The sequence below is a fragment of the Mus caroli genome, chromosome 1, assembly GCF_900094665.2.
Source record: "Mus caroli chromosome 1, CAROLI_EIJ_v1.1, whole genome shotgun sequence".
NCBI classification, from domain to species: Eukaryota; Metazoa; Chordata; class Mammalia; order Rodentia; family Muridae; genus Mus; species Mus caroli.
The window spans coordinates 5,138,033-5,164,585 of NC_034570.1; the positions used below are offsets into that span (position 1 = coordinate 5,138,033).

At 37.5% G+C, this 26,553-nt stretch overlaps 1 protein-coding gene across 9 annotated transcripts in view; it reads right to left on the minus strand.

The window, feature by feature from the left end:
- Positions 1-26,553, minus strand: part of Sntg1 (syntrophin gamma 1) — an 835,208-nt gene that overhangs the window by 496,958 nt on the left and 311,697 nt on the right. The gene's annotated exons all lie outside the window — the stretch shown is intronic.

Consider the following 26,553-nt stretch of genomic DNA (forward strand, 5'->3'; position numbering starts at 1 on the left):
CTTTAAATCCTTGCTCTCACACAAGGAGCTTTTAAGTTCTGGGGAGTAGCTGTTGCTCAAGAAAAGATTCAGAGGCAATATCTTTTTTAATACTTAGGGTTTTAGTTATACTAGAACATTATGGGACAGAAAATCTAAGAAAGAGAAATTGATTTGCTTCAAAATTTTATTTCCAAAAGCTTCCAGGAGATGATAATTGGCTAAGATCTTACCTTAAACTCACCACAGGCGAACTTAAGCTTTTGTTAGGTCCTATTAAGTGACACGCAAATTAACTGTCAAAGAACAAAAGGCTTTGCAGAAAAATAAAGAAAGATTCTATAATTGTTATCAATTATAATCAATGGTAATTAAATATTAGCTGTGCCCACAGCAATTCTTTAGCAAGAGAAAACATTATTGTAAAGTCTTTTTTCTTCTCCTCACGGTCGACCGTTGGCCCACGTGGAGCCAGAGGCTGCTGGCTGCTGCAGGTCGGAGCCTTGGGGCTCACAGCTTTCTCTGAGCGGTAGTGGTTGGTAGTAGCGTGAGAGGCCGCCAGAAAGCAGGCACCTTTGTAGTGAACTCAGGGGAGGGCCTTTGCCCCCATGAGCCTCTGCCTGTCCCCGCTTGGGGTAGCCTTATTTTTTTCCTCCCACTAAGATTCGGGGTGCTCTGGCGCCCTTGCTTGGGCTTTCCGGCCTACAACAGATTGGGCCGCCTTCAGCTTCTTCTGCCTGAGAGGAAGGCTGGGGGCGGGCAAGACCAAGGTGGCATTCACCTCAAAGCACAGTTTCAGCATCCTATTAAGGCCACTGTGGTGCTAACAAAGAATTATAAGATAAATTCATATAGTTTAGGATAACTATAACAAAAATTGTGTCTTAAGAATCTGACTAAGTGTCTGTTCCTTGTTCCAAACAGCAATTAATTTGGTTATTACAGATTATTAATAATTGACCTATTGCATACCATCAATTATTTTTATTATTTTATTTTTATTATTTTAAATAATAAAAGATAAGTTAAAATTGCTTTTATGCATGCTTCTGTATCTTCTATAAATTCATGCATGCATACATCCCATTTACTGTGTTTAAAAACAGCCCTTGTATGGGAGAAAAGTACATGTGAATTGGATCACATGCTTATTCTTTTGAGCTTACCCCTGCTTCAGCACAGATAATTAAATTGTGTGCTGTAGATGGTGTTTTAAAATGTTGAATAATCAAGCTTTAATTTGTATATTAATAGTCAATATTATATCTCAGAGCTCACAATTGCTTAAAATTGTTCATCCCTCAGATACTATAAATTCTCAAATTTGCAATGGTTTATGCATACATAACTCATAAGAAAAAATGCTGTTCTGGTGTTTACTGATGGCTCCTCTAAAGGGCGAGCTGGATTTCTTATAAATAATCAACAGGCAATCATAAAGACTCCTGGCCTCTCAGCTCAATTAGCAGAATTAACAGCAGTACTGAATGTCTTTCAGTTTGTGCATGAGGCTTTTAATATTTTTACTGATAGTTCATATGTTGCACAATCGGTACACTTAGTGGAGACCTGTTGTACGTTTAACTTTAATACATCAGCAGGATCCCTGTTTTGACAATTGCAAGACATTATTCTTGCCCGAAAACACCCATTCTATATTGGCCACATATGATCTCATTCTGGTCTTCCTGGACCTTTAGCTGAAGGCAATGATTGCATCATCAGAGCTCTAATAGGAGAAGCCTTAATTTCAGATCCTGTTGCTTTGGCCAAATGTGATAATGAAAAATTTCATCTCTCTAGTCATACCTTAAGTCTCCAACATAAGATCACTAAGGAGCAGGCAAGAATGATTGTAAAACAATGTCCTAAATGTATTACATTATCTCCAGTGCCACACATAAAACTGGAATTCCTTATAACCCCAGGAGACAAGGAATAGTTGAACGTGCTCATTGCACTTTAAAAAAATTGGCTTTTAAAAACAAAACAAGGGCAGATATGTCCACCAAGGTCACCAAAGGCACATCTTGCTTTTGCTTCATTTTTTCTAAATTTTTTGCAAACTGATATTAAAGGTCAGTCTGCAGTGGATCGCCACTGGCATCCAGTTACTTCTAGTTCTTATGCCAAGGTAAAGTGGGTCCAGACCTGGTCCTAATCTGGGGAAGGAGCTTGGTCTGTGTTTTTTCACAAAAAGAAGATGGAGAGCGATGGTTGCCTGAGAGATTAGTTCATCAACTGAGCGCAGATCCTGAATCTTCTAGTATGATTCTAACCTTGATTATGGCTAAAAATCCTCTTTTGGAGTACAGCCTCCACTCCCAGTGAAGCTGCAGCCTTTCTGCAATTTGTCACCTCCCTCAAACCAGGAGCTCTAGGTCAAAGCTTGATCTTTGCTAATTTGCAACTGAATGGAGTACCTGGACTTCCCCAAAGAAGCTTTTATACTGTTGCTTTTCACTGTCCCACCCTTGTTTCGCAAGCAGGTCAGTCAATGCCCTTCAGCCTGACTGCAGCAGGTGGCCTCGCCTCCAACAGTGCAGGTGGCCTCACCTCCAACAGTGCAGGTGGTAGTTATTAATCTTTATCAAGAAGCATTCTAAGTACATATTGTGGCTTTGGTCTGAATTGGGAATAAGGTGTGCTAATGAGAGCCGGACAGTCAATGAGGGGCACCCAGATTTCAGAACCATACCAATCTAAGACAGAGGTTCATGCCAAAAGTCTGTGGCTGTTGATAACACACCACAGAGCCATGTTTGTGTGAAATATAACACAAACTAGCTGCATGTAGCCTCTAAGATGGAACTGGATGGTTTGGGAAGATCTAAGATTTTCTAAGACAGGTATGGCCTCCAGCCACCATAATTCCCAGGCAGGACTATGGAGCATAATTAAATTTTGTGCCTCAGTTCAGCTTTTTTTTTTTTTTAATCTTAAATAACAGGGAGGAAATTGTAACCTTCCCTCAGCCTGAAGCTGGCTGAGCCAGAATTTGACCTTGCTGCCACTAAGGAGATTACCTAGGGTGGAGCCTTCCTTCCCAGATCACTTTATTGTTCAGCCACTATTGCTGTTCCTCTTCAAGATACTGCTACCTGCTGAGAGGCCCCAGAGCTATTACGGAGACTTTGCCCTATCCTGCACATCATCATCTGCAGCTGGTTCCAGGCTCCAAGGATGAATTGGTGGGAATGGACCTCCTTCCCCCCTTTTATAAGTGCATTCGCCATTAAACATTTGAGCCTTGATCAGAACACTGTCTTGGCTCCATTTCTCTGTCTTGTCCGCCTAGTTTCCCTCTTTCAGCCCTGGTTTGCCTCCCAGGAGAAACCCAGTTCATGTGAGCCGCTGGCCGGTTCACAACATTCTAAATGTATAGGTATTTTCATTGGTGTCCTTTTTCCTTCTAAGTTAGTTTTTCTGTCTTCAGAAAATTTAATCTAAATTGCTGGGTTTTTTTTCAAAAGCTCTTTGATTTACCATGTTCTTCCTAGTGATGATTCTATTATAAGATCAAAATATCAAAGGAAGAGCATGTAGTGAATGTCCCAACTTACAACCATTACAGCTGGGCAGCACAAAAAAAAATTATCTTCTCTTCCATAATCATGTGTGTGATTATGTCTATAGCTTACTGCCACAGCTCAACATTGGGGGAGGAAATTATTGTGCCTCATCAGCCCTGGGAAAGATCAACAATCAAAATGGTAACAGAAACTGAAAATCTATAATAACCCTCCAGCTTCTCTTGTCTTTAAAGATTACTGAATCTGGAGGACACATGCTGAACTAAATATGATTAGTCTTTCACTAGTGTTGCTGTGGATTACACTTTCGACATGTCATGTTTCAAGGATTTGAAGAACATTTGAGTATACCAACAGCTCTTTTTTGTGGCTATACACAAGTCAGTGGAGTGACCTTTTGTAGTAGGCATGTAGGAAACCACCATGAAATCCTGTTAGTTTTACCATTTTAAACTGTAAAAGAGCAGCTGACTGCATTTTCATTTTAGTTAAACAATGTTAGGCTTTGATATCTTTCTTTTTTTCTCCTCTTTAATCATGTCCTTAGCTAGAGGTCAACTTGGCTTTTGATTTGTTCTTCCTCAAAATCTTGTGAATTACTTACCATAAATTGTTCCCATTGTTCCAAGAATTGACTGACCATAAAATGTTTCATGGTACTTTAACTATCTGACCATAAAACTATAACATATATGAATACAAACTTATAACATGTACTTTTCCCATGATCATAAAAATAATTGCTAAATTCCACTTTTGAAATCACTAGCTCATTTATCATAAAAGCATCTTTTTGCTTCTATTCTGGGCTGCTTCATTCTCCTGGCAAGGGGAGACTATTAGTTCTTGTGTTTTGACACAACAGAACCGATATCCCGTAAAGAACCCTCCAGTTTCATTACATCTGACTTCAAACATTTGTTTCTCCTTGTAGTTTTTGTTTTTTTTTTTTTCCTTTAATTTTACAAAAGTAAAATTAGGTAATATTTAGGTGAGAGTTAATATAGCAAGTTATATAGACTAGTCTTAGAGCAGTTAATTACCCAACAAGGGTAAGTCTCTAAAGATGAATCTCAGCCCAAACAAAAGCATTTTCTTTGTGAATTTGACATCCATTTCTGATCCCTACAATGTTTTTGAGCTAAAAGTTATTTTTGCCTTTTAACAATATGAGTCAACTATTTTTCTGTTATTATTATTCCTTGTTGGGCTTTTCCACCAGGATTTTTTATTCCTTCTTTGTTGATGTTATCTTTCTATAGTATCTCAGGATGTTCAGTGTTTTACTTGCCTTTTATGACACTTGCATGATGGGTGATGAGACTTTCTCTTTCTCTTTATTTTATTTATTTATTTATTTAATTTTATTTTATGTTATTGTTTTTTCAAGACAGGGTTTCTCTGTATAGCCCTGGCTGTCCTAGAACTCATTTTGTACACCAGGCTGGTCTCGAACTCAGAAATCTGCCTGCCTCTATCTCCTGAGTGCTGGGATTAAACGCATGCACCACCACACCCGGCTTTCTTTATCCATGGAATGTTTCTGCTTTTGAGTGATGAATTCCACTAATTCTCTCAAGTTCTTGAGAAGAATAAACAAGAAAAACTCAGTGAATTCTGGACTTTCTTCTTTTGGGATCAGTGGAAGAAGAGGGGATTCTCTTGTAAAGGCTACAGGATAGCCCTGTTCCTGTAGAGACTCTTGGTTAAAGCTAGTCTCCTTCTTTGCTTCCACTTGAATCCAATATCCACAGTAGTTTTTTGTATTGCTCACCAGAAACTCACTTCCTTTTAAAATTTGATATTTCCTTTAACATTTTTAGAGTTTGTTTTATAAGATTCTTGTAATAACTTATCACCCAGTTAGAACACAGGGTTTTGTTGTTGTTGTTGTTNTTTGGTTTTTTTCTTAATGTTTTCCTGGAGAAGCTCTGTGAGGTAGAAAGCCACAATCTTATAGTAAACTTCAATTTGGCTATTTATTAACAGTTGGAATGACTGCTTCTCCCTCTGGGGACTTTATCACGCTATTGACAACTCTGTTCTCTATATAGGAAGTTGTCTTGTTGGCTGATTGTTGTTTGTCTGTGTATCATGTGCCATATCATAGCCATTGTTCAACAACCCTCTTCATACAGGATACTGTGTTTGCATCATTTGCCAAATCAGCCATAGTCCAACTCCTCTCTGCCTTCAGGATGCTATATGCAACTACTTATCATGTTCCTTATTAAAGACATTGCTCTGCTACCTATGGCTGACAATTGTCTTTCTCTTTCCCTTCCTTGTATTTTTATTTTTAATTTATAAAACTGAGACATATTGTTATCATGAAAAATACTATTTCAAATATAACACTAATTTAATAAAAACTTCACATCAACCTCTATACTTAAATAATGTGGTAGTGTCAAGAAATCTGTGAGTTCTACCACTTCTAAAAAGCTGATCTTATTCTTTTAAGAATGCATAGTACCCACATTTAGGGATATAAGATAATTGTGAATTACTACCATAATTAAGTTATTCTTCTGTACTGAGCTGTAATATAATTAAATAGTAATGGATCCTTATAATCTGGAATGGCTGAAAGGTATTTATAGGTAAAGTAAAAATTTTAGCCCTACCTATCTTTTCAGATCTGTAATCTTGTAGTCCTCTACAACTGTCTTTATATCTTTATATTTCTCAAAGATGTTGTTAAGTACATCATTCATGTTAATCAGTGGAAAACACTCTTCTCATTTAGTATAAGGACATTAATATTTGTAGACAAATTTTAAAATAGAATTAAGAAAAGTGACAAAAGCCATATGCCCAAACTTTGTGAAGAATTATCTCCTGCTGAAATAATGTTTCTAAGTTTGAACTCATAAAAACTTCGATTTCATGGTCTGAGGTAATTTGGAGTTCATTATAGCTGATGTCACTCACAGAGTCACAATTAATAGCAATGTTAGCACAAAGAATTGAAGTACGGAAAGCTTGGCTAGCAGCTTTCTTTCTGCAATGCTCAGGAGGAAATTCTCTGCAATCTATTTTCTCTCTTCATCCTCACAGATGTACTTGCTCATTCCTCTTTTGGTTCAGTTATATAATCAGAGCTCAGGGCTAGAGAGAGTCCAGCTTCAGAACCTCCCTGCTCTCTCTTCATCAGAAGACTAGAAGGCAATTGTCTTAGCCTCTGAACTGCTAAATCTGTCAGAGTGATTTTGTTTCCATTGGAGGCAAGCAGTGCTTTACATAGTGTAAACTTTGATTATTATGTGTCTATAATACATTCTGTACTTAAAATATAAACATCGTCCTGTGTGCTTACACTGTTTTCTATTAAATCTATAATTAGTTTGTATTTTTATATGGACTAGACAAATGCTTTCCTCCGTAGATCCTTGTAAGGATGGAGCTGAAAGCAAGTTAGACAAACTGCTGTGTTTACAATAAATGTCAGAAATTGATGTTTCCATATTTAAGTCTGACACATAACAGATATAATAACTTACTCTTTGGGCTTCCTTAGTGCTTAGAAATAAAACTGCTCCCCTTTTGAACATTACTACTCAGGCTGATGTGGTTTTATTAATATTACATGACACTACATGACACTTTTTCTTCATGATATGAAATGTTACAGTATATATATATATATATATATATACACACATATACATACATATATATATGTATATATATAAACTAATCATACTTTAATTCATAATATTTGTTGGTAAATATAATCAAGATATGGATTTACTTATATGAGATTAATACATCTGCTAAATTAAATAAAAATAAAATTTCTTTGGCACTAGTATAATTATTACTGTTTTATAGCAGTACATTTAAAAGATATTTTCCTGCATTTATCTTTGAAAGGATTTTCACTATATTCAGCATTAAATTCTCTCTTCATCAGCATAAGTAGAGACTGGTGATATCTGATCTACCTCTTATCCCTTGTGTCTGCAATGGTGCTGTGACTGTGCTATGGCACTTTTTTTTCCCTGTTTGGAGGCTTTCTAAGCCACAGGGGTTGGAGAGAGAGGGAAGAATGAAATTTACAGATCATTTTGGAGCTAGGGGAGCAAGCTACAGTTCCAAACAATGTTTACTTAGAGACTTTCCAGGAATACTGCACATTTTGTCAATAATCATCTATTGGATGGCTAATTTTTTGGTTGACTAATTGATTTTAAGATATCTTATACAGTACAGGCTAGCTTCAAGCTATAGTAGCTATAAGATGATCTTGTACGTCTGATGCCTGTACCTCCTCCTACAGAATGTTTGGATTATAGGCATGTACCCAACTCTCTCAAATGTGCAACAGCTTAACTAGTTAGCATTTTTGTTTTTTAAAGATTTTTTTCTTGAAAGAAGGTGAAATCAATAACTCCATGGTTTTAAAAGTTGTAAGAGACTAGGGAGTAATGGTACTTATATCTAATTTATTATAACTGTTCCTTTTTACATTACTAAGATATGACTGCTTCACAGATTTTCTTGGGTAGTGGTTATTAGAACAGATGATTAAAACTATGTTTTAGGTCTAAGATTTGATAATTTCACGTTGGTTTTGAAAATATAGAAAATGCACAAGTGTATATACACATCCATATATGTACAAACACAACCACACCATACACACACATATAAATGAATACACACACACACACACACACACACACATACACACACACATATATATATATATATATATATATATATATATATATATATGGATGTATTTATAGATTAGAAAACAAGTTTTAGCTTTTTAAAAGTCCATTTTACAAGCCAAGGGAAGGTTATGGAAGAAGATTATATTAACACTCACCAAAAATGAAAACTAGTGGAAATTTTACTTTCTCTTACATGTTCTCATTCCAAAATGCATGTTAACATAGGATATAAGATATCTTAAAATCAATTAGTCAACCAAAAAATTAGCCATCCAATAGATGATTATTGACAAAATGTGCAGTATTCCTGGAAAGTCTCTAAGTAAACATTGTTTGGAACTGTAGCTTGCTCCCCTAGCTCCAAAATGATCTGTAAATTTCATTCTTCCCTCTCTCTCCAACCCCTGTGGCTTAGAAAGCCTCCAAACAGGGAAAAAAAAGTGCCATAGCACAGTCCAATATCCAATCCTCACCCTCTAGACTCCAGGCATCCAAGCCCCAACCCTAGATTACCATACCTATTCACAAGCCATGACAGACTTGTCATTTTCCATTGCCTATGATCCATAAAAACTTCCCCACCATAGTCTCCCCTCAAGTTTTTTTCAGTTTTGTTCTCTAGGGCTGGTGAACTCTCCTGGGATTCTGTTCCCAAATAAATCTGCCTCTTTTTATTTTTAATTTGGCTGGCATTGACTTATTTTTTTCAGCAGAGAAAACCTATTAAATAAAAGGAAAGAAGTTGAGAAAGAGTGATTTGGAAACCTCGAAAATGACTCTATACCAGTAAAGTTACAGATTTTGGAGTAACAATCAACACTTTACTAAGCCAACATGAGCCCTAACTACATTCTAAATATCTTATATCCACAGGTAAGCATAGTCTCCACTCATCATCATGCAAGCTTCTCTTCATAACAAATGGAAAGCACCACAGAAAACCACAACTAGCTCTGATGGGTAATAGAAAACCTTCTAGGCCTATATATTGGGCCCTAGAGAAAATCCAAACATCTACATCCTGCTTTTCACAAGTGAAAACTGGACCCAGGGATTTGTTTCTCTTCATCTCCAAATGTCACAAATAAAGTAAATAGAGCTTATTCTGGTTACAATATTGAGGTTTTAGAGCATGGTTGGTTGTCATTGTTGCTTTCAGTATTATAGCAAGGAGTGCACTAGGGCAGAAATACACAGTAGAGGAAGCTATTCATGTCATGTCATGGGATGCATTTGGGAAGAAAGAAAGAGAGAGAGAGAGACAGAGAGAGAGAGAGAGAGAGAGAGAGAGAGAGAGAGAGAGAGAGAGAGAGAGAGAGAGAGAGAGAGAGGAGGAAGGGCAGGGACCCCAGGAGACCCTTTCAATGATACCCTACAATGACCTACGTTCTTCTAACTGTGACTCCACCTCTTAACATTCCTACTATCTCCAAGGGCTTGGGAAAAAGCATTTATACATAAACCTTAGAGGATATTTAAAGTCTACACCATCCAAATTCTTTAGTTTTGTCAGGGTTTTAGTAGCATACCTATCCCACTAGCAAATGTTTATTATTTGCCATTTTCCATATACCATTTGCTGTTTTAAATGTCAAAACCTAGAGTAAACATACTAACAAGGTCCCCAAATCAAAATATAATTAGAGAAGAAGTTTTATTAAACTAGGACAGAAAAATATTACTGTGTAAATAATACTGATGGATATTTTCAAAAGCTGAAAACATAAAGCAATAGAAGAATATACTCAAAGTCATCTCAAGACACCTAAAAAATAGGAAGACATATGTCCCTCTACTCACAAACTGAATATAATGGCTTAAAAAGGTATGACCTCCATGGATTTCTGTGTTTGAATGCTTGGCCCATAGGAAGTGACACTAATAGGAATTGTGGCCCTGTTGGAGTAGGTGTGCCGTTATTGGAAGAAGTGTGTCACAATGAGGGCAGGCTTTGGAGTCTCCTATGTTCAAGCTATGTCTACTGTGGTACTAGAAAATATCATCCTGAGTGAGGTAACTTGGACTCAAAAGGGCACACATGTTATATACTCATTAATAAGCGGATACTAGCCAAAAAAAGTACAGCATACTCTGGATACAATCCACAGAACTCAAGAAGATTAATAAACTGGAGGGCCTAAGTGAGAATTCCTCAATCCCACTTGGAAGGGAGAAGAAAGCAACCACGGGGCTTGGGGGGGAGGGGCAGAAGGAGGTTGGGAAAGGGGACAGGGAGGGTGGAAGGGGAACATAATCAGGTATTGGGGGGAACAGGACTGAAGCCCTAAGGGCCAGCAGAAATAATGGAAAGAGGGAACCTCGGGGGCAGAAAGTGGGAGGACCCTCTAGAATGTACCAGAGACCTGGGAAATGAGAGACTCAGGACTCAAAGGGAGGGACCTTAGATGAAATGCTCTACAGTGGAGAGAGGGAACTTGTAGAGTCCACCTCCAGTAGAACGACAGGTAACTGTGGGTTACCATCCCACAGTCTAAAGCTCTGACCCAGAATTGTACCTGTCCAAAAGAACTGCAGGGACAAAATGGAGACGGGCCTGAGGGAAAGGAAGTCTAGTGACCAACCCAAATTGGGATCTAGCTCAAGTGGAGACCCCAAAGGCCTAACACTATTAATGATGTTATGGTGTGCTTACAACAGGAGCCTAGAGTCCCAACAAGCAGCTGAAAGAGTGAGATGCAGATACTAACACCCAATCAATGGACAGAAGCTGGGGATTCCTGTGGTTGAATTAGGGAAGAGCTGGAAGAAGTTGAGGAGGAGGGCGATCCCATAGGAGGACCAGCAGCCTCAACTAACCTGGACCCCCAAGATCTCTCAGACACTGAGCCACTAACAAGGCAGTATATACCAGCTGATATGAGGCTCCTGACACATATATAGAAGAGAACTGTTGGGTCTGACCATGATGAGAGAAGAAACTTGAGAAACTTGATGCCCCAGGGAGTAGGGAGGTGTGGTAGAGTGGGGGTGGGAAAGTGGGAACATCCTTTTGGAGACATGGGAGGAGATATGGGATGAGGAAGTGTCAGAGGACTGCCCAAGAAGGGGATAACAACTGGTCATTAAAAGAACGATTAAAGAACAATAAAGAAAAAAGAAAAAAAGAAGAAAAAAGGAATTACTACTTGATTGTTAAGCTGTTGGAATCTGTGTGTATGCCTAAGGATTCCTCCCGCCCCTGCCCCAGACACATACACTGGATGGCTTCTATCAGAAGCAAGAAAGTGTGGTATTGTTGAAGTCATGTGGTGTATACACTTTGATTGTGAAAGTGTTATATGTGCACACCTCAAATGCATAGAAAAAATAAGGCCTAGAGCACATAATCACTGCAGCAGAAAGCTGAAAGGCAGACTAATTGTTTCTGATTAGAGCAGGGTGAGACATCATTGGAACGTTCTTTGTTGCCTGTCAGCAACTAAAACTCCTGGGTACTGCTGCCTGCACATCCTTTCACAGAGATATTTAAAAATATTCCAGGGAAAAGCTCCACTCAAAATGGTCAGTCTGATTTTATGACACAGCTGTTCAAAACAAGTGAATGTGCTTTTGAATCTGCACTACTTGAGCTGCCTAATTGACATCTGTTCTACCCCACATACTTTTAGAATTTAAAATTATCTGCCACAGAGCACATACAGATATACACACATACACATAAGCACATATTTATATGCAGGCTTTAGTGAATGCATTGTATGCTAGTAATATGAATGAACTCTCACATCACTGTGGGTCACTAAAATAGGAAAACAGAATGAGTTTTCTTTTTATCACAGGAATGGTTATCTGCCTGTGCTTGGCTTGCTCTTCTCTTTCTCCTGCTAGACCATGAATCTCTGGGAAGCCTGAGTTGTGTTTCTGTGCATATCACACATCATCTAAATGCCTGTCTCAGGAATTCTCAGTTCTCTGAGAGTGACCATTTCCCTGGATTCATATAAGCCCATTTCACCCCCTTCCCTATGTTGTTTTATAGAGAGCTATTTCTTCTACAACTGATGTTCATTCCTCAGATATGATAGGCTTCCAAGCATCCATTAGAGAACACAATCCACAAGACTCTGCATGGCTAAATAGACCCCTACCTTTAATGGGTTGAATAGCAGGGAGGAAATGTGTTACCCAGGCAACAGAGCTGCCCGGTTTAAATGACTTTCCTGATTATCACAACAAAAGCTGACAGAGCCTAAAACATGAGCTAAAGAATAATTTTTCTCCACTAAGTTGTCTATTCCAAATTTTTTTGAACAAGGCTAGGAAAAATAACTAAAGTAGGATTTTATCTGAATTTCACTTTGCCATAATAATGAAAATATTTGGAAAACAAACTCCCACACATGTGCTAGAAATAGCACTAATGGAAATCAGTGAGAAAAAAAAGGCATGAATGTAGAAAGGGAGCTAGTCAGAAAGAAGAGGCAGGAGAGAGCAAAGAAAAATAATGACGAAGTGGATATTATTAAAACACATTATGTATCTATATGAAAATGCCATGATGATGATTTTATTATTTGAGTTTAACATGTACTAATGGAACCTCAAAAAAAATCCTTTATATTTTTCATTAGTTATATTTTATATTTTTCATTAGTTTATTTAATGTATTTTTAAAATAAATTTTATTACATTATCTCTCACTTGACATTTCTACAATACAAAGCTGATGAAACTATGGCTGTAAACTGTCAGTGAGAAGCAACATTTTTGCAGGAAGTTTCACAATGCCATCTAGAAAGAGTCATTTGGGANATGAGCAAAGTCAACACTACATATATACAACTTGTCTGTAATCCAGTTGATTTTTTTAATCCTGTCATTTTATATAAATCAAAGCACTACAAAATCAATTTTTAAGCTGTGTTTACAAAACCAGATACTATTCTGGGATATTTGATAAAATTTTGGACTTTTTACAACTCAAGTTTGGAAATCTCCCTATCATTTGTGTGTACTATAGCACTATTTTAAAATTAAGTATATCATTAAGAATTTTTACTTGATTTTACAATTAAATAAATTTGTTTATAATATTTGTTTTGTATTCATGAAATGTCTAGATTGACTGCCTACAAAAAATTTATACTTGAGATATAGGATATTCATATCAGTGTGGTTAGAGAGACAAGGGCTGGCAACAAAAAATGAAAATTATTGGAATAATCCACTGAAGCAATATTTGAACCCAAACAATGGAGTGTTCCCTTGAGTTCATCTCAAAATTTCAATCATTAACAGAAAAGGCTAGCTGTTACATGCCTAGTGCACAATGTAAATAATATATGAAAAATAGCAAGTCCCCATTGAAAGAAAAAGGTCTCAACTGTAGACATTTACAGAGAAGAATGCCTACTTCACCAGGCATTCCTCATTTGGGAAATCCAGACATTCATGGTTTTTGCTTTAATGTATTAAAATATCATTGAATTTAGCTTTAATGTTCATGGCTGTACACCAAATACAGCAGCTACTTTTCCCCCAGAGACTGTCACTTTAGTTTTCAGAATTTCTTGAAACTGAAAGGTCACCAAGGCAGGATTGCCCTTTATAAACATCATCAATAACAACAAATTTATTAGATTGAAAAATGATAACTATGCTGCAAAATTGTATCGACATCATGTACACATTCTCGTCATCTTATTTTCTTTCATAATTCATTTTAAACTAAAAATGTTGTGCTATTGTCCACTAAAATTATTATAAGATTGAATTACAAATATAAATTATACATATGCATCCATTATAGACATGTTTGTAGCAACTAGATATGCAAATATCTACCAAATAGCCTGGAAAGGATAGTGCAATGAATTAAACCTTTAGTTAAACCTGGGTGAACTCATGTTTTCTAGTTCTATGAACCAATGTAATATTGATTAATATGTACATATTTTTTTCATTTATAACATTTAGGTTTTACAGATAGGATACAATCAGAAAGAAAAATATAAATGCTGCTATTAAACATCACAGCTATACCATCCCTTGGCATATACCCAAAGGACCCAGCATCCTATTCCACAGATATTTACACAGCTGTTATTCTATTTTTTTTTTTTTTGGTTTTTCAAGACTCTATTTTTAATAACTAGGAAATGGAAACAACCTAAATCTCCTTCATCCATCAAATGGATAATGACAATGTGGAACATACACTCTATCGAATACTATTAATTTATAAATAAAAACAGAATCATAAACTTTTCAGGAAAATGAATGGAACTAGAAAAGATCCAGAAAGACAAGTGTTGTGTATTCTCTCTCTTAACAGGCTCCTTGCTTTAAATTTCAGGTGTATGTCCATTGTGAAGTAGCTGGAAAAACTGGGAAAGTTCAAAGGGATCATTGTCAGGTACAGGAGCAATAGGGAGGGTACAGGTAATCTGACCTGGAAAATATGAAATGACAGGTCTTTAATTACAGAGAGAGTGGAAGATGGATTCAGAAGGAAAGGGGAGAGTGAAACGACAATAGGGTATTTGAAAAAATCCTAAGGAAACATACTAATAACTATTTACCTAAAAACATCTTATAAGGCAAGTAAGTCTGAATATAAATATACATAAATAGTTTAAATGAACTTTTTTCATCTGGACTGACAGTGCTTCTTCCAACAGCTAAAGATCACCAAACAAAAACTCCAAATTAGACATAAGAATTCCTCTTTTGTGTTGTTGATTAAAGTAATCCAAGAGACTTTTAAAAATAATACTCCATTGCGATTGCCCGTGATTGCCCCCAAGATGAAGAAGGTAATTCTTTAGTGCAGAAGACACCATGGCACAGGTCCCAGAGGACCTGAGCTGGAACTGACCTGAATGCTTCCTCTCTGAATATTAGCTTCAGAAGGCACAAGGCAAGCTTCCAAAGAAGGGAAACAAACAATAGTGCTACCCAGCTATGAAGCCTAATAACCACAACAATTACCAGCATGGAACCATAGTCTTATGCACACACTAGTGGTATGAATACCTCCTTGTATTCAAACAATAGCTCTCTATTCAATTGTGCAATAGACTCAGGAGCCAGATACTGAAGTGAAAGCCTATTAGCTCAGAGATGCAGAAAGAACCCAGCTAAACTTTCTCCTCACAGACCTCCCTGTGTTCTCCTTGTCCACACTCATTTCAGAAACCCTTCAAACTCAATCTCACTTCCTTCTACCGCCTGTGCATCACTCTATCCATCCTCTTGACTTCCTCTTACTCTTTATAGTTTTTCCTATTTTCACTCCCCATCAAGTTCTTGCTTGCTCTGGCCCTTGACCTATGGTTGAATTTATTTAATTTTGTTTATAATAAACAGAAAGCTCTTGAATTAAAGGAGTATGCTAAGGCTGAGCCATACCACAACTAGAAACAGGTTTTTCCATTAAATAAATTAAATAAGAAAATCTCAAGGTTCATAGCATGATCAAATATCTTGCAACACTTTAAATTTAAGACCCATTCAACAAGAGGGAAGTCATGCCTGAGCATGAAAACCTATGTAGTTAAATCACAGACCTTGGAGAACCTACAGCCATCAATTTACTAAACCACCATAATTCCTAACCACATTCTAAATATTAGTCCTTATGCTCACAGATGAGTGTTGTCCTCATGCCCCATCAAAGAAACTTCTTTTGAAAGAGGTGAAGAAAATTTCAGGAAAACAGAACTAACCAATATGCGTAGTTGTGCCATCAGTCCCAATGAATACACCTACAAAAGACTCTGGTACTTTAAGCAGAGGGAACATTGCTGAAAAGTGTAAGAGCTTAAGGAGCAGGGAGATTGCTGTGAAATTGTGTCTACTAGTAATGTCAGAAACTATACTCATGAAGTCTCACCAACATAACTGCCTAGAAATTAGATTAATAGAATAGCACCAATAGACATTCTACTGTAAACAGGGAAGCCCGGGAAGCCCAGGAAGCCTCCATCCTACACAAAGAACTAAAGGTAACTAAAGAATGATCAGAGCAGAGAATAGACTTCTTTATTTAATGAAAAAAGAGATCATGACTTTGAAAGAAAGCAAAAAAGTACATGAAATGGTTTGGATGGATAAAAGGGAGAAATAATATAACTGTAATTTAAAAAAGAAAAAAATAAAAACAACTAAAACATATTTATTTTTAATTTATATATATATATATGCATATATATATTTTATACTCCATATTTTCTCCCCGACCCACCCTCCAACTGTTCCACACCCCATACCTCCTTCCCACCCCCTGTCTCCACCTGGATAGTATATAATAAAATAAACTCGTCACATTAGCAGTTAGATGCTATCTCAGATAAACTTTTATGTGAAATATCTGTAAATAATTGCAAATTCACAGCTTCTTTTCATAGCTCTGACATGTGTAAAGTTTAGAAATCATTTCCATCCTTATAAGAAAACTGAAACACACTAGAATCAGTGACTCATTAGATCATCTCAGAAATGGCTCTCTAAGTCTGGAGATATGAGCAGATGAAGAGAACAAGGAAGGCAAACCGCACTGGAGGAGACACTTGTGGACCCACAGCTGGACTCTTCTAAAGAAGCTGGACAGCATGGCCACTTGATGCATAGCACCAAACTTAACAAAGAATCAAAGGACATGAGAGATCCAAAACCTGCACAATAAATATACCTATAGCTAAATGTCCAAAGTTTGTGGTTGAAACAATAAGTGATTTTTAAATAAGTAAAATGACTTGAAGCCAAATGTCTGGGAACTCTCCACAGTTCATGATGCAGAGTTATAGTCACAGGCACACAGCCAACTCGGAGTGGGAAGTAGAAAAGGCCCTCATCATTAAGAACAAGGGCTAGATTTATGTTTTGTTTTTTATTTAAAAAAAAAAGGTGCATGAGTATTGTCATCTGGTGTATTTATTTGTTTAAAGAAAAATATAAAATGTGTTGCTTTATAGCAAGGTATTTTTTTCCTTCAAGTGTGAGTAAAGGACAAATATATCACTAAAATGGGATGGTACAAAAGTTACAACAGTGGAAGAAGAGACTGAACTGCGTATGGCACACCTATCTTGTCGGTGTGTTATAAGAGAACCATGTGTAAAAGAAACAAGATGAGGAAAAATGAGCCAACAAAACATTGAGGTGGACCATATCTCCTTACATTTTTATCTATTCCAGTGAAATTCTAAGTTTAAAAAGAAACTGTAACAATGTATTTGGATACAACAGTATATAAAGAAGTAAAATGAACAATATAGATCTTGAGGGACATGTGTGAAGGCAGACACACTACAGTTCAAGACCTGCAAGTCAGATGGTATTTCATCCTGTGAAATTATTGCAAACATAAATTAGAAACTCTAGCTCATCAATTAAACTTTTGTAAACAGTGAATATTGCTGGAATACTGGAGAAGAGAGAAAAAAATAGAAACATTTAAAAATGTGTGTCGGAAACCAGAAAAGTCAGAATTTTTTTTAAAAATACCTAAAACAATGTCAAATTTCCATAAGGGCAGTAGACACAACTGAATACATTCAATAATCATTTTATGTATGGATTGTCTAAATTTTTCAAGTAAAAAAACAGGCATAGAGAAGACCAAACTCAGATAGTCAAAGAAAAACTCAACTGCAAATTATGAAAATTATCACTTTACATAAATTAACGTGATAGGATATCATTAGAAGCTCAAACAATGAAATGTTTTCACTGCTGTGAATCAAAGAAAAGCTGACATGGATGTTTAAACAGTCATCAAAATGAAAAATGATGAGAAAAACTATAGCATTTTCCCTAAGGTCATTTAATGGAGAACACCCTTGCTCTTCAAAATTAAATACCAAATATAAAACTTATGGAGCTTCAAAAAACCTAACAGACAAGTGAGCTGCTTTTCACAAGTATACCCTCTTTCTAAAACAACAAATTCCCAAGGCTGGCAATGGGAGAATGCTATTGACATGACCATGCTAGCATGAAAAGCATCCACTGTATTCTAGTTTTTGTGGAACATTCATGGAGGCAGACCATATCACAGAACAAAATACTTAACTTGATACCTTTTAGAGACACTAAAAGCATGCCTTCAGATCATATTAAAATCATAATAACATCTCTATAACAAAAAGATGAATGAATTTGCCTCAGTGTTTGTTTTAAGAATAATACCCTTTGTCTTCCATATACATTCACTACAAAATAATGTAATGAGCAAATAAAAGAAAAAAAACTTATGTGTGTATTTGCTCTAAAGGTGATAGGATACAGTTTTTAGAGGGAAAATTATAGCATTGAAATGCATTGATTAAAAAATGAATGACATAAAATGGTGCCTAAATAAGTACCTGGGAAAATTACAGTAAGACAAGCCACGCAAGTTTAAAGCAATTTAAGAAACATGGTTATAAAAGTTAGAGCCAAAAGCACTAGAGCAGAAAACAGGAAAATCATAGAATAAAACCAGCAACTGTTCTTTGAAACATAAACAAATTGGTAATTGTCTTATGGATTCTACTGCTGTAGTAAAACACCATGAACCAAAAGTACCTTTGGGGCAAAGGGTTTCTTAAGGCAGGAGTTCAAACAGTGCCTGAACATACAGATGCTATAAAAAAAAACTGCTTTTTACTGACTTCTCAGTTTGTTTTCTTATTGTAAACCCCGGGATCAGCTGAACAAGATCAGCACTACTCACAATGGTCATGGATCTTCCTCATCACTAAATAAGAAATTGGTTACTCAAGGACAAAGACAAGAAAGAAATGTCTAATGTTAGACACAAAGACAGACTTATTACTCCATTAAATCAAAGGAAAACAATGAAGTGTAAGTTGAGTATAAACACATAAATGTGATGATCTTGGTAAAAATCAACTTTTGCAATATGTCATATAATAAAACTAATAGACAATACACATTTATTTTATGATATACATTGAATTATGATAGATATATGAGATACATAATAAATAGGAAAGTGAAGCAATGCATCACTTTCAACACTACTATTGTCTCTGGGCAATCTACCATATGACTAACAAACAAAGTCACATCTCGGCAAACTCCAGAAAATTAAAGCAAACCCATGCTCTCTTAACTCTCTCACTAAGGTTGGCACTATCTAGTAACCAAAGCAGTTGGAGAGAAAAGGAAACACACAAGAAAATCAAGAAGAAGGAAGACCAACGTGTGAATACTTCATTCCTCCTTAGAATAGGGAACAAAATACCATGGAAGGAGTTACAGAGACAAAGTTTGGAGCTAAGATGAAAGAATGGACCATCCAGAGACTACCCCACACAGGGATCCATCCCACAATCAGCCACCAAACGCAGACACTATTGCATATGCCAGCAAGATTTTGCTGAAAGGACCCTGTTATAGCTGTCTCGTATGAGACTATGCCGGGGCCTAGCAAACACAGAAGTAGATGCTCACAGTCATCTATTGGATGGAACACAGGTCCCCATGGAGGAGCTAGAGAAAGTACCCAAGGAGCTAAAGGGGTCTGCAACCCTATAGGTGGATCAACAATATGAACTAACCAGTACCCCCAGAGCTTGTGTCTCTAGATGCATATGTATCAGAAGATGGCCTAGTCTGCCATCAGTGGAAAGAGAAGCCCATTGGTCTTGCAAACTTTATATGCCCCAGTACAGGGGAACACCAAGGCCAAGAAATGGGAGTGGGTGGGTAGGGGAGCAGGACGGGTGTGGATGGTATAGGGGACTTTCAAGATAGCATTTGAAATGTAAATGAAGAAAATATCTAATAAAAAATTGGAAAAAAAAGGAAACACAGTTGTAAGTATCTCTTGTGACTATAGATGTATACCTTTATACAAAATATCAACAACAAAATTCAATAACAAAAAGGACTATGTATCACAGTTGTGGGACAAAAATCTTGTTTGACATTCACATGTAAGTAGTAAAATATGCTGCCTCATTAGACTTGACAATGAAAAGTCCAATAACACGGCAGAATAGACATAGAAAGCAATAAAAACCTAACACTTGTTGGTGACAATAAAGATTACATGCAAGCAATGGCAGTCCCTGCGTGAAAGAATTGAATTTACCCCATTAATGTAGGAAACAAATGAATGATTTAATCTTGTTACTGTAATTGGGCAGTATTATAGGTGTTAGGACAATATGACCATAAATTAATAATAAGATTAGAAATTTTAGAAGACTGTTTCTGTTTTCCAATGATATAATTATTAGCTAGTTCCCAGAAATTGACCCCTTCTTTCCTCTGCAAAATATTCTAGAGCCAAAACCATGCTTGTATAAGGCAAAGTCACAGGACACAAAATGTTCACTAGAGATGGGGTATGTGATCCCAGTTATTAAGGCTTGTTAAAGGTAGCGAGAAGCTCTAAGGGGCCTAAAAATCTGGCCATCATCCACTGCTCAGGACACCAGAAAGGGAAAGATACAGTTTCAGAGGGCAACAATAGGGAAGATCAAGCAGCCTGTCAAACTGCCTTAGAAATTGGATCTCTCTTGCCCCTGGCTTCCCTGCATCTGGGCGGTACTATGCTCCCTGACTACCCTAAATATTCAAAAGATGACATAATCTTTTTTTTTTTATTTATTTATTTTTTTAATATTTTTATTACATATTTTCCTCAATTACATTTCCAATGCTATCCCAAAAGTCCCCCATAGCGCCCCCCCACTTCCCTACCCACCCATTCCCATTCTTTTGGCCCTGGCATTCCCCTATATTGGGGCATATAAAGTTTGCAAGTCCAATGGGCCTCTCTTTCCATTGATGGCCGACTAGGCTATCTTTTGATACATATGCAGCTAGAGTCAAGAGCTCCGGGGTACTGGTTAGTACATCATGTTGTTCCAACAATAGGGTTGCAGATCCCTTTAGCTCCTTGGGTACTTTCTCTAGCTTCTCCATTGGCTGGTGAGATGGCTGGTGAGATGGCTGAGATGGTGAGATGGCTGGTGAGATGGCTGGTGAGATGGCTGGTGAGATGGTGAGAGGGCTGGTGAGATGGCTCAGTGGGTAAGAGCACCGGACTGCTCTTCCGAAGGTCCAGAGTTCAAATCCCAGCAACCACATGGTGGCTCACAACCATCCGTAATGAGATCTGGCGCCCTCTTCTGGAGTGTCTGAAGACAGCTACACTGTACTTACATATAATAAATAAATAAATCTTAAAAAAAAAAAAAAAAATAAAAAATCTAAACTAGAGATTTATCCACGTCTCAATATTATGATGGATTGTGGAGAAGAGCAGATTACAAACTCATTGTGCCAGTAAAAATATGAGACTACACATACTTCAAAAGATCCACCACTTTTCCAACATCCGGAGAATGCAGAATGCATTTGGCATGCTAATATCAGAATTACAGATATAAACTCAAAGATAGCTGAAATTGTCAAGAACTATAAAGCCTTCCAGCAAAAACAAACAAACAAAAAACAAAAATAACAAAACACGAACAACAACAAATACTAAACAATAATACGTTCAGATGTACAAAGCTTGGAGCCTACTGGAAGACCGACTTCACAGAGGTAAAACAGGAAAAGAATTAGATATAAATATTTATTGATGTTTATAGATACCTTTTCCGGTTGGACTGAGACTTTCTCCACCAAAAGTGAAACTACATACATGGCAAAACAAATAAATAAATAAATAAATAAAGTAGCTTTTGTGTCCCAGGTGAGAGACTAAGCAGTATTCTGAGGATGGATTGAACACTTTATTGTACATGTAGACTTCAGAGATCAGGACAGACAGAGAAAATAAGCAGAACCCTAAAAGAGACCTCAACTAAACTGACCTGAGAGACTCACAAGGGCTGATTAACTCTCCTTCCCTTTGCTTTCTACTGATATGAAACACTCCTCCCCTCCCCGCCACCACATGAGACTCGTCCCTTTTAAAATCATGTCCAAGATACGACCTCTCATTTTTCTTAACATGCAGGCAGAGGTCACTGCTGAGTTCAAAGATTGCCAATTGCTAGACTATTTTAAAGGTGTCCAACGGGCTCATTAACATGTTTTGCGTAAACCTCATGTTCTCTATGAAACAGGTCCCCCTCCAGCCAGGGGTCTTGAAAGGTCTCTGTATTATCATCTTGACCACACCCATTAACCTGAAGGTCAATGGGATTACAGCATGGATACACCATACACCTGTTGGCAGTTAAAGATGACCCCAACCAACAAGAGAAAACTCAGCCTCAGGACTCCCTGTTATCCCCCACTGATAGGACTCCTACCCAAGCCCCACAATCACAACTAAGACTAGGCAATAACAACCTAGATGCCCTCTAAAATATTATGGTCCAGTCTTTTCAGGTCACCAATACACCCAGGCCTAAATTAACTGAGTCATAAAGATATATCCCTATTACTGTGTTCATGAGATTAGACATAGCTGACACTGACATAGACCTCCCTGATGTTATAAAACAAAATATTATGATATACTGAGAAAAATAATAAATACAGATATAAGAAGTTACTATCAGTCCCTCTATAACAAAGCCTAGAAAGTTCAGGAAGTCCCATAATTGCGCCTTCTAGTTAGCAGAGAAAGCAAGCAATGAGAAGCCAAATCTACTCCATCTTAAAAGCAAAAAAAAAAAAAAAAAGCCAGAGAGCTTGACCTACAACTGAACCCAAGATGCACCCAAATACTAAGTTTGTCCTTGGTCAAAGCATAATACGTGGTTTGTCCTTGGACCATACCCCAGAGTTACTCCCAGCTACTACCTAGCAACAATCAAAGATTAGTCTGATGTTTCAGAAGTACTTTAAGACAGTTAATTTTTTTTTTTTAAAGTTAAAGGTTGTTTCATGTTGTAGGGTCACATCAACCATGGGAAGAAAGCAGAGATTTCCAATATATTCTCTGCCCTTACACCTGCCAAGGTCTCCTGCTTGTCCTTGCCTTCCTCTGTTGCACTGCATATGTGCAAGTGATGAGCATAGAAGGATACCTCATCACCCAAAGTCTGTCGATTATGTTACCATCAATGCTTAATGTTACGCATTCTATTGCCTTGAACAAATGTGCAGTAATATGTGTCTGGTATTACAGTATCAAGCAGAACATTTTCACGACCCAAATCCTGGGCTCTGTCTATTCCTCTGTCCACACACACTCAGCTCCCGGAGACCACTGACTGTCCTATAGTTGGAGTTGGATGCTTATACACACATTGCATTTTCTTCCACCTGTAAATATACATTGTAGTTTCCTCTGTGTCTTTCTGTGACTTTGCAGTTCATTTCTTTTTGGTACTAAATAATATTTCATGCCTTGAATGTTTCAGCTTTTCCACTCGTCTATGGAAAGGCATCTTGGTTGCTTCCAAGTTGCGTTAATTATTAGTGATGCTACTACAAATATACACAGCTTTCTGTTTTGACATAAACTTTAAGCTCCTTTAGGTAAATATCAAGAAATTCAATGGCTGGATCATATACACAAGTATGTTTATGATGGGGTAGATTAGATTCTAAACATGAAAGCAAGTTTCAGAGTCTATAGACTGAAATAGTAGTTTGTCCTCTGAGAACACTTTCCTGTCTGACAACTGTCCATCAGCAGAGTAAACAAGAGACTGTGTATTCACATGGTGGGCTACATTCAGACACATGGAAACAAATACAGAGATGGATGCTCACAGCCAACCATTGGACTGAGTGGGGGGTAACCAGTGGAGGAGTTGGAGAAGGAACTGAAGGAGCTGAGGGGGTTTGCAACCCCATGGGAGAGAGCAATACTGTTAACCAGCCAGACCACCCAGAGCTCCAGGGGACTGGACCACCAACCACAGAGTACACATGGAGCAACACATGGCCGCACATGTGGCAGAGGATGACCTTGTTGGCATCAGTGGGAAGAGCTGCCCTTGAGCCTGAGGGTTTTCGATTCCCCACTGTAGGGAAATTCCAAGGAGGGGAGACTGGAATGGGTGAGTGGGTGGGGGAACACCCTCATAGAGGCAGGGGAAGGGGGATGGGATAGGGAATTTCTGAAGGGGAGACCTGAAAAGGGAAAAACAATTGAAATGTAAATAAAGAAAATATCCAATAGAAAAAAGGCATAAGGGGATAAAAGAACCTATATAAAAGAAGAATAAAAATTAAGACAATGCATATTTGAAGTGCTACAATTAAGATCAGGATTTACTGATCTAAAGTGATAGTGGCCAGGTATTTTTTTTAAAAAAACAGTGAGTTTTCTTGCTTTTGTAATCAAAGAGTTTAAGTTGAGATGAGTCATATCTGAAGAATGATACTACCTGTTTTAGCACAATTTATGTCAAATGCCATTAAACATGGACTGACTATAGAACCTTATCATGATTGGGTTGTGTGTATTTTAGTAGCATTTTAAACAATAAAAAAACAGGAGAGGGAGAGAGAGAGAGAGAGAGGGAGAGAGAGAGACAGAGACAGACACAGAGAAAGAGACAGAGAGACAGAGAGAGACAGAGAGACAGAGAGAGACAGAGACAGAGACAGAGACAGAGACAGAGACAGAGACAGCCGCTGCTCTAAAGAGGCAATATGTGAGCATTCATTCATGTATTTCCTCATTCACTGCTTCTGGCCATTGCTACTTCTGTGGTAACCTTAACTCTCCTTGGCCCTGCTAGAAAGGGACTGCCTTCAGACGGGAACTTGGGAGAGGATGTAGAATCATGGCTTTTCACTGACCTGTGAGAAGCCACTCCAGCTTGCTTTGGAGTTTGATTGACCCAATGGCTTTGAATATTTCTAATTCTGAAGTGGAACAACAAGAACTGCCCCAGCCTGAAGGTAGGGTCTGATGCCCCTGGCCAGTCTGTCCTGATGTTGTTCTGACTCAAGCATTTCCACGCAACATATTTCCAGTTTCCAACAGAGCAGACGGCTCTGTGAATTTTTGTTCATTGGTTGGGACTTTGTTGGTATTTTTCTTTTTTAATAGTTTTCTTTCTGAGAACGTATACTTAAGTACAGCACTCTCATCACTCGCTCCTCTCCTCACCCACCTCCAACCCCTGCCACGTCTCCACTTCCAAATCCATGCTCTCTTCTTTATCATTACTATTACATGTATGTACTATGATATATATGTANATATGACCCACTGAGTCTATTTAGCTTCGTTCATGTGTATGTGTGTCCAGGGTTGACCATTTGGGATTGGGTAACTGATTGGGTAGCTTGTTCACAGAGAAATCTGATCCTCCCTCTCTGTATCCATTTATAATGGCCTGTAGCCCGTCACCTAGTGGTGAGGCCATGTGGATTTCCCTTGTCTACAGTGGCATATCAACTAAGATTGCCATTATCCTGTTTTTGTTCAAGCAACCATGTTGTTGAGAGTTCATGGGAACATGAACTTCCCCATTATGCCTAGGGGACCCTAGTAACAGCAGACATCCTAAACCCCAGACTCTTACAGACTTTCTGCCCTCTCTTCCACAATTTTCCCCAAGTCTTAGGTTTAAGAGTTGCATTGAAAATACATCAGATGGGATTGTGTACCACAGTAACTTATTCCCTGAATTCTGACAGGTTGTGGATTTTTAAAATAGTCTTCATCTGTTGTAAAAAACAATGCTTCTTTGATGAGGGTGATAGATGCATTTATCTGTGGTATAAGGATAATTATTTAGAAAACAATAGGAAATTATATTGGCTTAGGAAACTGCCAATTTTAGGTTCTCCTTTTCAGTCTGTAATCTTTTCAGTTGTGGGTAGTTTGACAGGTTTATAGTACAGGCATCAATATTTTCCATTTGAGTGGGTCTTAAATCCAATCGTACAACTGTCAGTTATCTCAAAGGCAAAACTGTCACTACTGGCCTTGTGGATATCTTCCTGTCCAGTCATGCTTGTGTTTCATAAGCTTGAAGCTGTGTAGGACCACCAGCTGCTCCTCTCCCTTGAGATCTTGCATAACACTGTCTGACAATACAAGACCCAGTTCTCAGGAAGGAGGCTTCTTGTTTTGTTCCAGCTTAATATTTCCAAGTCTAGTGTCCAAAGTGTGTGGTGTCTTGAGTAAAAGGTCTTACCTTCTCATTCTGGAAGTCAGTCAATGGCATATGATTATTTTGGAAGTCTGTTGGATTCCCCTGACCAAAATCTAGAGAAGAGGTTTTCATTAGATCATCCATGGCTCTTGGGGGAGCATTATCATCTCAAATAGCATAACTTCATTTAAACTATCATCTTTCTATCTATCTATCTATCTATCTATCTATCTATCTATCTATCTATCTATCTATCATCTATCTATCTATCTCTCTATCTACATATATTGCATGTAATTTTAGTACACATCATGTATGATTCATTATGTCTTTCAAACACCTGTAGCACTATTT